We start from the raw sequence: 14,567 nt of genomic DNA, 5'->3' as shown, positions 1-14,567 counted from the left end.
TTTTTTTACGATAAGATGGCTCTTTCCCATCATGTGAGAAATGATATGTTTCCTCCCTGAGGAAGTAAGAGTTGTAATACTGCCATATGTAGAGCTCGCCAGGTGTCTCCTTTTTATTTATACTTAATAATGTACTTGCTGGGAGCCTTAGAACCCTATAAAGCACATACTGCACTTCCTATTTTAAAAATTAAGAAAATATATACATTGTAATATAAAGATCAGAATTGCAAAGTGTAACCACCACTTACTCAAATACTATCTTTAAAGCATAAGAAACAGCAGGTTAGTTGCTGCACTAAATTGTTTTGACTGAAAGCCATGGGGTGTTTGCTGATCAATGCGGTAATGATACTTGGATTATAATCAATAGATAACCCAATATGTATGGGACGTGCCAGGAACAAAGCTAACAATTGCTTAATCTAGGATCTAAGATGTCCATGAGTTACAAACCCAGTAATCTTTAAAATAAGGGTTGGTGGATTCAGTTTTCTGTTAGCAGGGACTATCCTGGCATTAAATCAAGAAGCTCAATCCCTTTAAAACAATGAATTCAGCAACAATCCTGGCTTCTAGACATAAGAAGTAAATCACATTAACATCTGAGAAGAGGCTATGAACTTTTTGTTTTGAAGGTCAACTAGGAAGGAAACAAGAGAAAGATCAACTGAAAATGTCATGAGTGAACCTGAGCCAGGTGTTGGCACTAGAATTACAGCAAGGTCCCGATGAGACATTAAAGGGACATAACGACTCTATATAATGATTTATAGTTCTCTTCTTGATTTAAAAACTACATATATGTATGGATGTACATATTTCAAAATCTGCAGATAAGCATATGTTTCTATCACTTTATATTACTAAGACATAAATCTTCCTATATGACTAAGAGATGGACCTTATCTTTATATGACTGAGAGATGATGGTTATCTGTGGTAGGATCAAATGACATGTTTGTTCCTACACACACACACACAAACACATATACACACATACACATATATCTGACAGTTAAAAATTAAAAAAAACAAAAAAACCATCATTATTCAAGAAGTGGGATGACTAGAAAAACAAATACGTGAATCAGCCCCAGAGCAAACTTTTACTACTATTTCAGATTTGCTAAGTAAAATAAAGACATAAAAATTAATCTTACAAGTCACAGTATTCCTAACCTTAAAAAGTTCTACTTGGGGGCGCCTGGATGGCTCAGTCGGTTGAGCGTCCGACTTTGGCTCAGGTCATGATCTCACAGTCTGTGAGTTCAAGCCCCACGTCGGGCTCTGTGCTGACAGCTCAAAGCCTGGAGCCTGCTTCGGATTCTGTGTCTCCCTCTCTCTCTGCCCCTCCCCCGCTCATGCTCTGTCTCTGTCTCTGTCTCTCTCTCTCTCTGTCAAAAATAAATAAACATTAAAAAAAAAAGTTCTATTTGTACTAGTTATACCCTAGGCCAAAAAGGAGTTTATTCAAAATATTTTGGAGTAAATGAAAAATATTATGCTTTTTAATACTATGATTTTTATCAAATATTAAAAAGTTTAAAACACACTAATCCTTTCAAAGTTTATTTTGCCTTCATCAAAAATGTAGATTATAAAATAATTCTCTGATCAATGAGTGTTTTATCCTTCAAGGAGGCAAACTAACTGAATCCAAAAATTTTAATTTAAATGATATGAATTTTAAATATAATTTATGTAACAATGAATTTTTCAAACATTCGGAAAATATTTTGTTCTGGTCTAGGATTAAATCCATAATATTTAGTTAGAATTTTTTAAATACTCTGCCTCTGTCTGCCTTACAAATTCTTATATTAAAAAAAAAGAACACACACACACTAAAGAAAAAGAACACAAGAAAAAGTAATTGTTCCCCACTGCCCACTATAATAGAACCTTACAAAAATCACAAATTAAGTGGATATGTAGTACGAAAGTCTTACATATTCACCACAAAATAAGAAAGCAAATTGACTTTCAAAACCATGGTCTATACAAAATCAACTCTTAATTGTCAGCATGCAGATTACCTGCTATGTGAATTAGTTGGAGTGAGCACTGACTACCACATCAGCTTTACCCTGCCAGGAACTAAGTCCCTATCTTTGGCATCACAAACATTTGCAGGCTACAGAAGACAACCAAATGTTAGTACTGCCTCCAGTCAAACATAATTAAGAAGCTAAATCTGCTAACTCCCACTACAATCATATAATGTTATTTCCAAAGGCAAATGGACATTACATTTGAGATATATATATATATATATATATATTTTATATATATATATAAATATATATAAAAAATATATATATAATATATATATAATATATAAAATAATAATAAATTATATTAAATATATTACATATATTTATAAATATAAATAAATTATATTAAATATATTATATATTATATATTTATATATTTATATATATTTATAATATATATTATAAATAAAAGTGGTAATAATGGATCACTTAAAACTGGATTAAAAGTGCTAAGATGACACTTCTCAATGGCAGCTACTGGTCTGTGCGGTGGTTTTACTGACCACAGTTAAAACCAACCAAGTCCTCCTGTTCAATCACTTAAAAGGCACCCTGACTGGGACCCACCTCTCCAAATGGCTCCCTATCCCACCTATCCCACAGCTGGTTGCGGGGACAGGTTAGAACAGAGACTCATACACATTCAAGTTCACCTAGTGATCAATTGCAGTCAGACTGTGTGGCTATGGATCTTCTCTCCTCTTGTGATCTCCTTTCTTCATCTGCAAAATGGGAATTGCTGTGAGGTTTAAAAGATATACAGAAATGAAGCATTTAGCACAATGCTAAAAGCACACTGGTTACCAGCCCCACCTTCACCCTCAGTTCCTGTCTGCTGTCAAAAGCCAGGTGGGACCCAGCTAAAGCTAAAGCTAGGGTGAAAGGAAAAGGGAATATGATGTGGGCAGGAAGAAGAGAACTTGTCACTCACAGGGTGGGCAGTTCTGCTGTCTACCTGCCCCTCACGGCTGGAAATGTTCGTGTGCCACAGAGATTGCCAAACTCACTGTTTATTTGTTTAACCACCCATTACTAGCTACAGGTTGATGAGATAAAATGTAAGATAAATGAAAAAAAATTTAAAAACAACTAGAGATACAAGGGAGGGGAAGATTATTTAACCAAAGTTATACACAGGGGTTTTTTTGTTTTGTGTTTTGTTTTTGGTGGGTTTTTTGTTTTTGTTTTTTTGCTTTTGGATATGATTCTGTTGTATCTAACTACAAACTATTTTTAAACTTTATTTGGTAGTTTTATGAGTAGACTTTGTTTTTTTAGAGAAGTTTTACCTTCATAGAAAGATTGAGCAGAAAGGTACCCCTCTTGTAAGTTTCTCCTGTTATTACCATTGCATTAGTATGGTACTTTTGTTATAATTAATGAATCAATATTGACAAATTATTACTAACTAAAATGCACAGTTTACATTAGGGTTAACTCTTTGTATTACACAGTTCCACAGGCTGACAAATGCATACTGCCATCTATCCACCATTATATTATTATACTATTATATTATTAATTATTATAATATTATACAGAATGGTGTCACTGCCCTAAAAATCCACTGTGTTCCACCTATCACTGTGCCCAAGACAACTGCTGTTCTTTTTATTTTCTTTATAGTTTTGCCTTTCCTGTAGTTGGAATCATACAGTATATATAGCCTTTTGGGGCTAGCTTCTTTCATTAACAATATGCATTTTAAGGTTCCTCCATGTCTTGATAGCTCATTGAATAATATTCCATTGTCTGGATGTGCCATAACTTAATCCATTCATCTACTGAAGGACACCTCTTAGTGTCCTTCCAGTTTTTGGCAATTATGAATAAAGTTGCTATAAACATTCATGTGCAGGTTTTTGTGTGGATGTAAGTTTTCCACTCATTTGGGGAAATATCTAGAAATGCAATTGTTGGACTGTATGGTAAGTCTATGTAAGAAACTGCCAAACTATTGTCTATAACATTTAAGTATCCATCTACCAAAGTGTATCTTATTCTATCTATATAATGTGACTAGGAAGTGTATCTTATTCTATCTATATAATGTGACTAGGAGACACTCCTAGTTTCTTTTGTTTTATTTTGTTTTGTTTGTTGGGGTTGGGGTACTGTTTCAGTAATAAATGTCCTAGAACAGTGACCTAAGTGAAGAACAGTTAATTTTCAATTAATTTAATGATCAAACTTATAAGTAATTTGACTGAAAAGTTGGGGAGTTCCAGCCAGTGATTTTGGGCAAATTACTTGACTTCTGCAGCCTCAAAAAATGTAAGTAGTCATGAAGATTGTCCTTAAAATTCCTTATTAGTTATTAAATTTTATGCAATTCTTAAGAAGGCAATTACTATTTTTGTGAGGTCAATAATTCCATTTGACTTTTAAACTAATTTGTGTTGGTGTAATTTTCAATGAAACCTTAACAAACTGTAGTTTAGACTTTGGAGAAAATGTTTTTTATTTAAAAAAAAATTTTTTTTAACATTTATTTATTTTTGAGACAGAGAGAGACAGAGCATGAGCAGGGGAGGGTCAGAGAGAGAGGGAGACACAGAATCTGAAACGGGCTCCAGGCTCTGAGCTGTCAGCACAGAGCCCAATGCGGGGCTCGAACTCACGGACCGTGAGATCATGACCCGAGCCGAAGTCAGCCGCTTAACCGACTGAACCACCCAGGCGCCCCAGAAAATGTTTAATGATCAAAATGGCAGAAACCACTTGGACGGTTGAGCTGTTGTTTTTGTTTCTGTTTTGGTTCTAGATCATACAAATTTTGTCCCAGTAACAGAAGAAAACTGTATCTTTCCACTGGAGACATTTTCTGACTAGTATTATGGTCTGTACATGATGATCATCCCTTATTTCTACACCTACCCTAGTATTATACAGTAATTACTGCGTCCTCTTGCCCACAATTTTTTTTAAAGTTTTTAAATTTATTTTTGACACACAGAGAGAGAACAGAGAGGGGCAGAGGGAAGGGGGAGAGAGAGAATCCCAAGCAGGCTCTGTGCTGTCAGCACATAAACCCATAATATCATAACCTGAGCCGAAGTCCAGAGTTGGATGCTCAATGGACTGAGCCACCCAGACACCCCTTAGTTTTCTTTGTCATTAACAGATTTACAACTGAAACAGTACCCCACCCCCAACAAACAAAACAAACAAAAAAACACCTCTAGAAATCATTTACCTATAATGTAGTAAAATGTCACTGAATTGAAATAACTGAAGAACTCAATCAGTTATAGGACATTTAAAAAGAAATACCATTTTATTACTTTCATGTAACTATAGTAACAGTTAACATTTTCTAAATACTTACTATGCACCAGATGCTATTCTAAGATCTTCACATATAACTTTTCTATTAGCTTACAACATAACCCCATAAGGTAATTAATATTATTGCTTCCATTTTCCAGAATCAGAAACTCACAGTCTAAAAAGTCAAGCAGTGGTACTGCTGTGATTTCTCCCATATTCCTCTCAGGAACTGTAGCCCTGACCCTGAGCCCCTGGATAATGGCTGGTCCAAAATTCTTGTGGATAGATGCTGCTGCCTACTTGGACAGACCAGTATATGGCTTCTGGGGTCTCCATGTGTTTATACTGTCACCCCTCCCCCCCCCCCCACACACATACACAGGCACACACATACACACGCACACACATACACACATAAAAACATGTCCATGTATGTGCTCTAGCTTGTGCCTCACAAATGCTGCCTGTGCTATAGGGACCACTGTCTGGTACATCCCATGCTCACCTGCTGCATTTGACTCCTCCACAGAAGCTATTCCTATCTCCTCTGAGCCCTCATCTACTCTCATAGGTCTTTCCAGCTCCAGGTAATCTTCCTTAATCTGCTGAAATTAAACAAGCAACACCATGAAGGATAAAACAATGCTTAATAGAGTAGCCTCCAGGGGTATGTTCCAAGACCCCCGGTGAATGCATAAAACCACGGATAGTACTGAATACTATGTCTTTTCCTATACATAAGATACCAATGAAAAAGTCTGATATAGAAACTAGGCATAGTAAGAGATTAACAACAAGAACTAAAAATAGAATAATTACAACTATATACTGTAATAAAAGTTATGTGAATGTGGTCTCTCTCTACCTCTCTCAAAATATCCTATTGTGCTGTACTCATCCTTGTGAGGATGTGAGATGACAAAATGCCTACGTGAGCAGACGAAGTAAGGTGAATGACATAAGCACTGTGACGTAGTGTCAGGCTCCTACTGACCTTCTGATGATAGAGTATGTCTGGAGGATCATCTACTTCCGGGTACCTGAAACTGTGGAAAGGAAAACCATGGATAAGGGGGGACTACTGTATAAATTTTGCTTTAACAGTGAATTTCAATGATTTTTTAATAAACTGCCAAAAACAATTGCTTAAGCTATGCAAACTTCTCCTTAAAATATTAATTCATTTTTATTTTTACTTTTTTTTGAAGTTTATTTATTTTGAGAGAGAGAGGGAGGGAGAGGGGCAGAGAGAGAAGGAGAGAAAATTCCAAGCAGGCTCCACATTCACAGTGTGAAGCCTTATGCAGGACGCGAACTCACAAACCGTGAGACCACAACCTGAGCCGAAATCAAGAGTCGGACACCCAACCAACTGAGCCACCCAGGCACCCCAAATAGAATTCATTTTTAAAGATAAGTGGACATTTCTGAACTGGATGGAAGTAATTTGTTCTCTTAAGTTAGGAAAGTATATCTTCATATCTTCATTTACTTCATTCGCTTGTTTAATTAACTCCATTCCTACACAGATGAACTTCAGACCTAGCTATGAGGTGACTAGAAATAATCCGAATTTGAAATAAATTTTAAAAATCTTTAGTATTTGTATTAAAAAAAAATTTTTTTAGGGGCGCCTGGCTAGCTTCAGTCAGTAAAGCATGCAACTCTTGATCTTGGCGTCGTAAGTTCAAGCCCTATGTTGAGTGTAGAGCTTAAAAAAATTTTTTTAGGGGGCACCTGGGTGTCTCAGTCGGTTAAGCGTCTGACTTTGGCTCAAGTAATGATCTGATTTCATGGTTTGTGGGTTTGAGCCTTGCGTCGGGCTGTGTGCCGACTGCTCAGAGCCTGGAGCCTGCTTCAGATTCTGTGTCTCCCTCTCTCTCTCTGACCCTCACCCACTCACACTCTGTCTGTCTGTCTGTCTGTCTCTCTGTCTCTCTCTCTCGAAAATAAATAAACATTAAAAAAATTAAAAAATAATTTTTTTTAGGAGGTGGAAATAGAATTGAGAAAAATCTCTGAAGTCTTGCTCTCCAGGAATCTGTTGCAAGGGCCTCCAGGCCCAGATTCTCATTCCATGACAGGAAGCTGGCAGTGACAGAATAACGAGGCACAAAGAGGTGGAACAGATGACAGCTAAAGAAGCCATCAAGGGAAGAGAAGTGGGAAGGAAGTGACAGAAGTTAAACTGGAGTGATAAATTGGTAGGTTGAGTCTGTGTGGTTATTGTTGGAACAGAACGAACAGAGGATCCTTTACTCAATCTAGAATGGTGAGCACCAGGAGCCACTGAGTTATAATTAATCTTAAATGTACATAAATTCTGGGTTTCAGTTTTATTGTTTTTCTCTGCCTCTACCAAGTGCTCTTATCCTTTAAACAATCTTCACAGAATAGGTATAAAACAGAGTGAATTGCTGTACTTCTATATGTATAATGTGTCAATGGAGATGATCAATTTCTAAAAGTTATTATGAAGTATCCACTCTAAATACCGCCACAGTTTTACTATTAATGTCATCCACTGAAACAATTTCTTCCAAGTATTCCAAAAACCATAGGTTCACCCTTCAATTTCTGCTCAGAATTCTTTAGGACAGGCTTCAACAAGTTTTCATACAAAAGAAAAAATCAGTTATGTTAGTGTCAAGGTTCCTTTGCCTCCCCCCACCCCTCCCTACTGGCTGATGCAGCACAGTATATTAACTAACATGTTCACCTGAAACAAAATAACACACATTCTCTTAAAAAATACAGATTGAAAAAGAATCATTGACTTAGTTTACTATTTTCAGGGTTACCCTGCAAGTCAAGAAAAATGGGTACTTATTAAAATTCACATTTGTAAAAGATGAACTCGGTGATATAAATGGATTTACTGAAGGATTATTTTAAGTAAAAGATGATCAAGTATATCACAATTTGTAACACATGGTTTATAAAATCATATTCCATAACTAACTTTCTAGGAACACAGAAACTCCATAAAGCAGGCTACTTCTGCTTGAACACCAATGTGGTAGTTAAAAAGAATTTGATCAAGAAAATGAAATTTTACCCTGAAATTATTAGGTATAGCATGTAGAAGTATTCAAAAGAAAGCTAACCTTAAAAGTCTATAAAAGCTTCCTTTAAATATACATAAAAGGCATATTTGTCAGTTTAGGATACCTATTAAGAGTCAAGCTTTTGATATTACAAGTGTGAAAAGGTTTCAAATGTCAGGTTACTATAAAAATGTTTTTACTATTTTTCCTTTTTGATAAAGATGAAATGAAAGACTATGAATAAATTATTGACCTGTGTTCTATTATAACAAGAACGTGGATATCGTTTAAAAGTATGTAACTTTTAATTCTCATTTGAAGAGGGCTATTACAGTGCATCAGATATGCAATGTATTTAGGCAAGTACTAATTTATTAAGGGCTACTGGACAACAATATTAGAATCACTGCATTAAGGTAATTAAAATCATCCTTTTTTGAACTTCAAGAAAAGTTTCATTCCTCTAAAGTATAGCCTCCACCTACTTTTTCAGTCTGATATCTCTCTATTCACCATCACCTACCTTATCCTTCAGTCAAAGGGGTCTAACTGGGTATTACAAAAAGTAGACAAAGCAGCCATGATCCTGATGGGGCTTATTGTCGAAAGGGACAGAAAACCATTAAATAAACAAACCCAACGATAAGTATGTAACTAAAATTCTAATAAGGGCTAGAAGAGTAAGGAGAAGGGAAAATATGAACTAGGGGTTGCTCATTAAGGGTGGAGATCAGGGAAGGCTTCTGAGAAAGTGATATTAAGATAAGACTGAAGGATGAGCCAGTGTTAGCAAAATGAAAAATGTTGGGGAGAACAGTTTAGGCAGAAGCAGCAGCACCAGGAAGAGCCTGTTCTCTAGTCAGAGTAGCTGATGAGCATGGCAGGGGCTGGGTCAGCAGAACCCTGTAGGCTCCACGGAGGAGGCTGGGTTCTCTGTGTGACAGGAAGCCAGGGTAGGGTAGGTGAGGAGTAGCGTGAGCTGACTCCTTCACTATTACTGTCCTCAGAGTGCAGACCATTGAACTAATCTTTTATTTGTTTTTTGTTCCTCTTTAGGTATGGAGTTGAAAGAGAGTTCAAAGAATTGGGAAGATTTTATATACGTTGCTGCTATCAGAGGAATACAAAAATATTAGTAACTCAGAAGCAACAGAGACCTTTCAGAAGATTTATGGTCTCTGATTCAGAGGTAAACTCTGCTTGTGTGGCATGGGAAAGAGTGATTAGGCAAGATCATTTTTCTTCATCAGTTTTCAGGTGACAGGCCAGAATACTCATGGAAATGACTCAAGATGCCATCTTTTGGAAGATGGGGCGATTTTCTCTGCCATGGGAGCAGAGTGAGGGTTGGCCAAACAGCAGCTGAAAGGAAAGATGCACTCTTGCTTTTGGTTACAGCCAGGCACTGTGTTGGAATGAGGCACAATAAAAATCTGGACAGGTGACACGGTTTCCTACATCTTCCCCCCACCCAGGACTGCAAAGTTCATGGCAATGCAGGGTCCCTATTCCTTGGAAGAAGGAAGTGAGCCTCTGTGTAAGCCACGTTTTGTGCCTATGACCTCACGGTAATACTTAAATATGCAATAGAATGTTCACTGGAATATTTAATGTCATAAAAACAAAATCTAAGGTTGAACAATAAGAAGTAACACTAAGTATTTCATCCGGAAGCAAATAAACCTTGTCAAAAATTTACATTTTTCCAACAGAATTGATCATTTAAATGAAAACTCCACAGAGCAAGACTATAATTTATTTCATACGTGGTAGGTTTTTAAGTGAGAGACAGGTTCTTCCTTCCTTTCTCCCCACCCACAGAGTTTGGGCCATTTCTAGACAATATTCAGCTGACCTTCTTTTAAAAGACCCAAAAAAAAAAAAAAAAAAAAGGTGATGCTTACTCTCAGTGGAAAGGTAGTGTTCCACCAATTTTGGTAAACACTGATCTAGACCTGAATCTTTGACTTCTGAAAGCAAGAGCAAGATGACTCACATATGCCTAAGGAAAAAGTAGGTCTGGTGGTCAGATCTGAAAGAGAATAAAAATGCTAGAAAATGTACAGTAAATCCTGTTCAAATTTTAGACAAATCATTTAACATATCCTTTTTCATTTCACTATATCAATACTAAGTATACTATTTTTCCCAGTTTAAGAAAAGCTGAGCCCGCCAAAATCAGAATTTATAAATAATTAAGAAACATTTATTTTAAAAATCACTTTACTTTATGAAGAGTCAATGTTCCATGCATATTTAAGGTCACTTTTAAAAAGTGTAATTTGTTTAAGAAATACTTTTTCAAAAACACCTCTACTTTGTTAAAAGAAGCCTCACTGTCCTCCATCCATTTATCCATCCATCCATCCATCCACCCATCCATCCATCCATCCATCTAACAAACGTTAATGGAGCCCTTGCTACCCCAGGCATGGCTCTCAGCACTCATGATACAGCAGCGAAGAGAACAGTCTAAACTCCTACCTTATGGTGTGCATTTTCATGTTATGCCTATAGCGCTGTGGAACTATGAAGGAAAATCAGCTTTTAAAAAATTACTGTCACACAACAATGTAAATATAGTTACCATCATAGAACTATAGACTTAAAAATGGTTAAGAGGGTCAATTTTATGTGTTTTTTACAACAATTAAAAAACTAAACTAAGTTAAAATTTTAAAAAGTCAAAAATGGACAGAGCCAATATTTACTGAGTAGTTACATGCACTAGGTTCTACTCTGAACAGAACTCATTTAACCTTAACAACCTTAGGAGACAGGCACTATTATCTCTATTTTCCAGAAGAGTACACTAAGGCACAGAGAGTTTAAGCAACATATCCAAAATCAAATATACATGGGATGAAGCTGAGATACAAACCCAAGCAGTCTGACACCAGCACCTTGTCTCCTAAATCCATAGAAAAATTTTGAAAAGCAATACCATTCTCAATTGGAACTACAGTTCATAGTATGAAAAGCGGTAACAGGACAGTAATAGTAAAAGTAATTGCAATCACCTGTTCTCATTCTTGATTTGGCTTTTAAAAGCTTGATGATTTATAACCCAACTTACTGCTCTTTTGACAGCTATTTTTCCTAAAAACTTAAGCATTGAACAAACTGCTTTCGACCACTTCTCTCTAAGCCATAATATTCTTTTCCTACAAATGGAAAAAAAAAAAAAAAAACCACACAGGATGGTTTCTTTTAAAACAGACATTACTGAAACTGTAAATATTTTTAGCCTTTTGTACTTTTCATCCAGCAGCTTGGCTGAGAATAATATAGAAACATTTAAAAATAGCCTTTCAGTACTCTGAAAACCATTAAATAGTTTAGCACATCCCCAGCACCTGCTTGACTTGTCTTAATCAACACTATTTTGCTAGTCATATAAAAAAAAGAAAACCCTTTCGGTTTCAGAATTTTTCTCCCTTAAAAACCAAATGTGTCACCAGAGTATTTTGTGCTAGGTTGCCCTCTCTCTCTTCCTAACTTAGAAGGTGACACCTGGACTAAGTCATGGGTAACTAATGAAGATGCAACTTTCCCCTCAGTGCAATACACATCACAGCATGTGAGAAAAACTTTCCCAGGCAGGGGCCTTCATAACAATTGTTGGGATTCTAATGGAAAGTTAGTTTTGTTCTATAATTTCCAGAAGTTATTCAGAGCGATATGAGGACACGTGGTAAATCTGTCCTGATGTAGGAAGGTGACAGTGGTGATGCAGGATGTACTCTCTGTCCTGTTTTTCCAGAGGTGAGAAAGTACAGTCCATAGATTTTGGAAGGACAGGAAGAAGGAAGAAAGAGGAAGGAGGGAAGAAAGGAAATAACCTATTTAGAATCTACTGTGTTTAAATACTTTGTGCTTAGCGTCAAACTTTCAACAATGGTCTGAGCAGCACTATGTTGTGGCAAAACTGAAGTACCAACCTGGACAGACACAAACATCAAGTATTAAAAGCCCAAATTAAGGTGAGGCACTGCTTTTCAGACTGCCAGGGACCCTTATTTAAGAATACAGAGATCAGCATAATTTGGTGCCAGGCAGCTTCCTTCCAGTCACATTTGATGAAGACTCTATAACATCACCTATATAATCAAAATTTCTTGGAACATGAGAAGGGCTCTGACCCAAACCAAAGAGAGGCAGTTATAAAATATCATGTGTTAATAAAAGGACTCAGCTAAGGCAGGGCTTTAGGGTGAATACATTCTGTATTGTCTAAATGGGACACTTGATGAGCAAGAGTATGATCAATTAATCCAGGACAGAGGAGTAAATTGGGACACTCCTAGGCAAACCAAGACATACAACTGCCCGTCTGTAATCCACATCTCACAGCTACGGGCCCCCACCAGGCTCCAGTGGAAACCGTTTTGTTTCCTTCGATAGTGTTAGGTCTACCAAGGTATAGGAGACAATGCTAACAGACAGGACACCTTCTTCTGGCTTTACCATTCAGCTTTCCCAGGCACACATGATACAACAATTAGATTCTATCTAAAGCAAAAGTAAATGGATATCATTCTGGACAGAGGTCTATAATTAGCCCATTTTCTTCAATGATTAAAACAAAGTCCCAGAAGACATGTGGGTACGAAAACACAGTAACAGGCATGACAGAAACAGGATTCCAAAATTCTCTCAAGGTTAAATATGCACTAAAATGAATTTGATAAAGTTTACTAGGATTCAGTGTAAGGTTCCACACAGTCAGTCCATAGCGTCTGGCGGCTTCCTGATTCAATAAAGACAGTGTGACAGGGCTGCCGAAATGCCCTCTTGGGCTGCATTAATAAAGGTACTGTTCTCAAGGCCAAGGAAACTGAAGTCTCACTATACTTGGCTCCAGTCAAACTACTCATGGAGAATAGCTTTGAATTTTGCTCGCTACATTTTAAGACACCTTCTCATAACCTGGAGAGTGTGAAGAAAAAGGAGACCAGGATGATGAAGGAACTATACTATACTATACTACACTACACTACACTACACTGAAGGGAATGGAATATAACCAGCTTGGAAAAAGAAGACTTACAGAAGTCACTGTTCTGTCTTTATCTAAATAACTGAAGATTAGCCATGAGAATTGATGATTAGACTCATTTACCACACAGAAATTAGGATCCCTTAGACAAGGCATCTGTATTGGATGATGTTGACCTTGAAGGTGTATAAGGCCTTGCCCAGTCTAACAGTCTGTAATTACATGGTGGAAAGTGTCACATTCTTCATGAAATCAAGCACCAAGAATTGGCCTGGGCCGCAACAAAAGATTTTCTTCATCATGTATTGTAGGGTTCCTCTCTACCTGAGCTGAAGTAAGGATGTCAAAGCATTTTTAATATATCTCACGGATAAGTCCACGTCTACTGGAAAGAGAAAACACCACAGTAGTTACACCATATATTTCCTATTGGACCTAAAATCAGCCACACAGAAGCCCTGGTCATCGTAAGGGACTTCTCTGTAGTCAAACACAATGTGTACATAGAAATAAATAAAAACATCACCGCCAAACTATTTTTTAACAGTGATCATGGCACAAGTTGCTCTTAATATACAAAGACTTCTTATTCCAAAAGACCTTTTGAATACAGTAATGCAATATATCTTTACTTTTATCTTATTTATAATCCTAAAAACATGGTTTCCAAAATATGTATATCCATTTATAAAAATTTAAGTGTAGGTAATTTGTCAACAAATCACAGCCAGCTAAAAGAGCTTATGTAAAAGAACTCTAGGTCAAGAAATGAAACCAAAAAGATAAGACATCTTAGAAATATACAGACAGAGAAGCAAATCAATAGACCATAATCTTGATATCTAGTGCTGAGCGTGGCAAATGGTTGGTGAATAGAAATAAATGCTCCCTACAGACAGACTCAATTAAGTACAGAGCATAATTTATTCGTGAAAAAATAACTGACTGTGAGTCTTCTTAGATCTTTTCAAAATTACTTGAAAATATTCACTAAATATAAAGAAAACTGATATGTTAAATCATGGTAATAAAATGAAGCAGACTAACCTAGGGAGCAGTGATAACATAATCTGATGTGTGTAAGTCCCTTGGACCACCCAATGGTGTAATGCCCTGCAAACTGAGTAGAGGAAGGGAGATTTAATTAATTGTTCTCCACCTCTTTGAACTGACAGTATGTTTGGTTTTGAGAAA

General features: G+C 36.6%; 1 protein-coding gene across 4 annotated transcripts in view; it reads right to left on the bottom strand.

The window, feature by feature from the left end:
• BACH2 (BTB domain and CNC homolog 2) overlaps positions 1 to 14,567 on the bottom strand; it is a 355,806-nt gene that overhangs the window by 296,649 nt on the left and 44,590 nt on the right. The window contains exon 2 of one of the 4 annotated variants that reach the window (XM_053904652.1): positions 6,322 to 6,373. The exons of the other annotated variants lie outside the window; for them this stretch is intronic. The gene's annotated coding sequence lies outside the window, so the exon portion shown is untranslated. The remainder of the gene's footprint in view (positions 1 to 6,321; positions 6,374 to 14,567) is intronic. 4 annotated transcript variants of the gene reach the window in all.

Source organism: Panthera pardus, unplaced genomic scaffold, assembly GCF_024362965.1.
Source record: "Panthera pardus isolate Hobbes unplaced genomic scaffold, ASM2436296v1 HiC_scaffold_17, whole genome shotgun sequence".
Lineage (NCBI taxonomy): Eukaryota > Metazoa > Chordata > Mammalia > Carnivora > Felidae > Panthera > Panthera pardus.
This window is presented reverse-complemented; position numbering and strand designations above follow the sequence as displayed.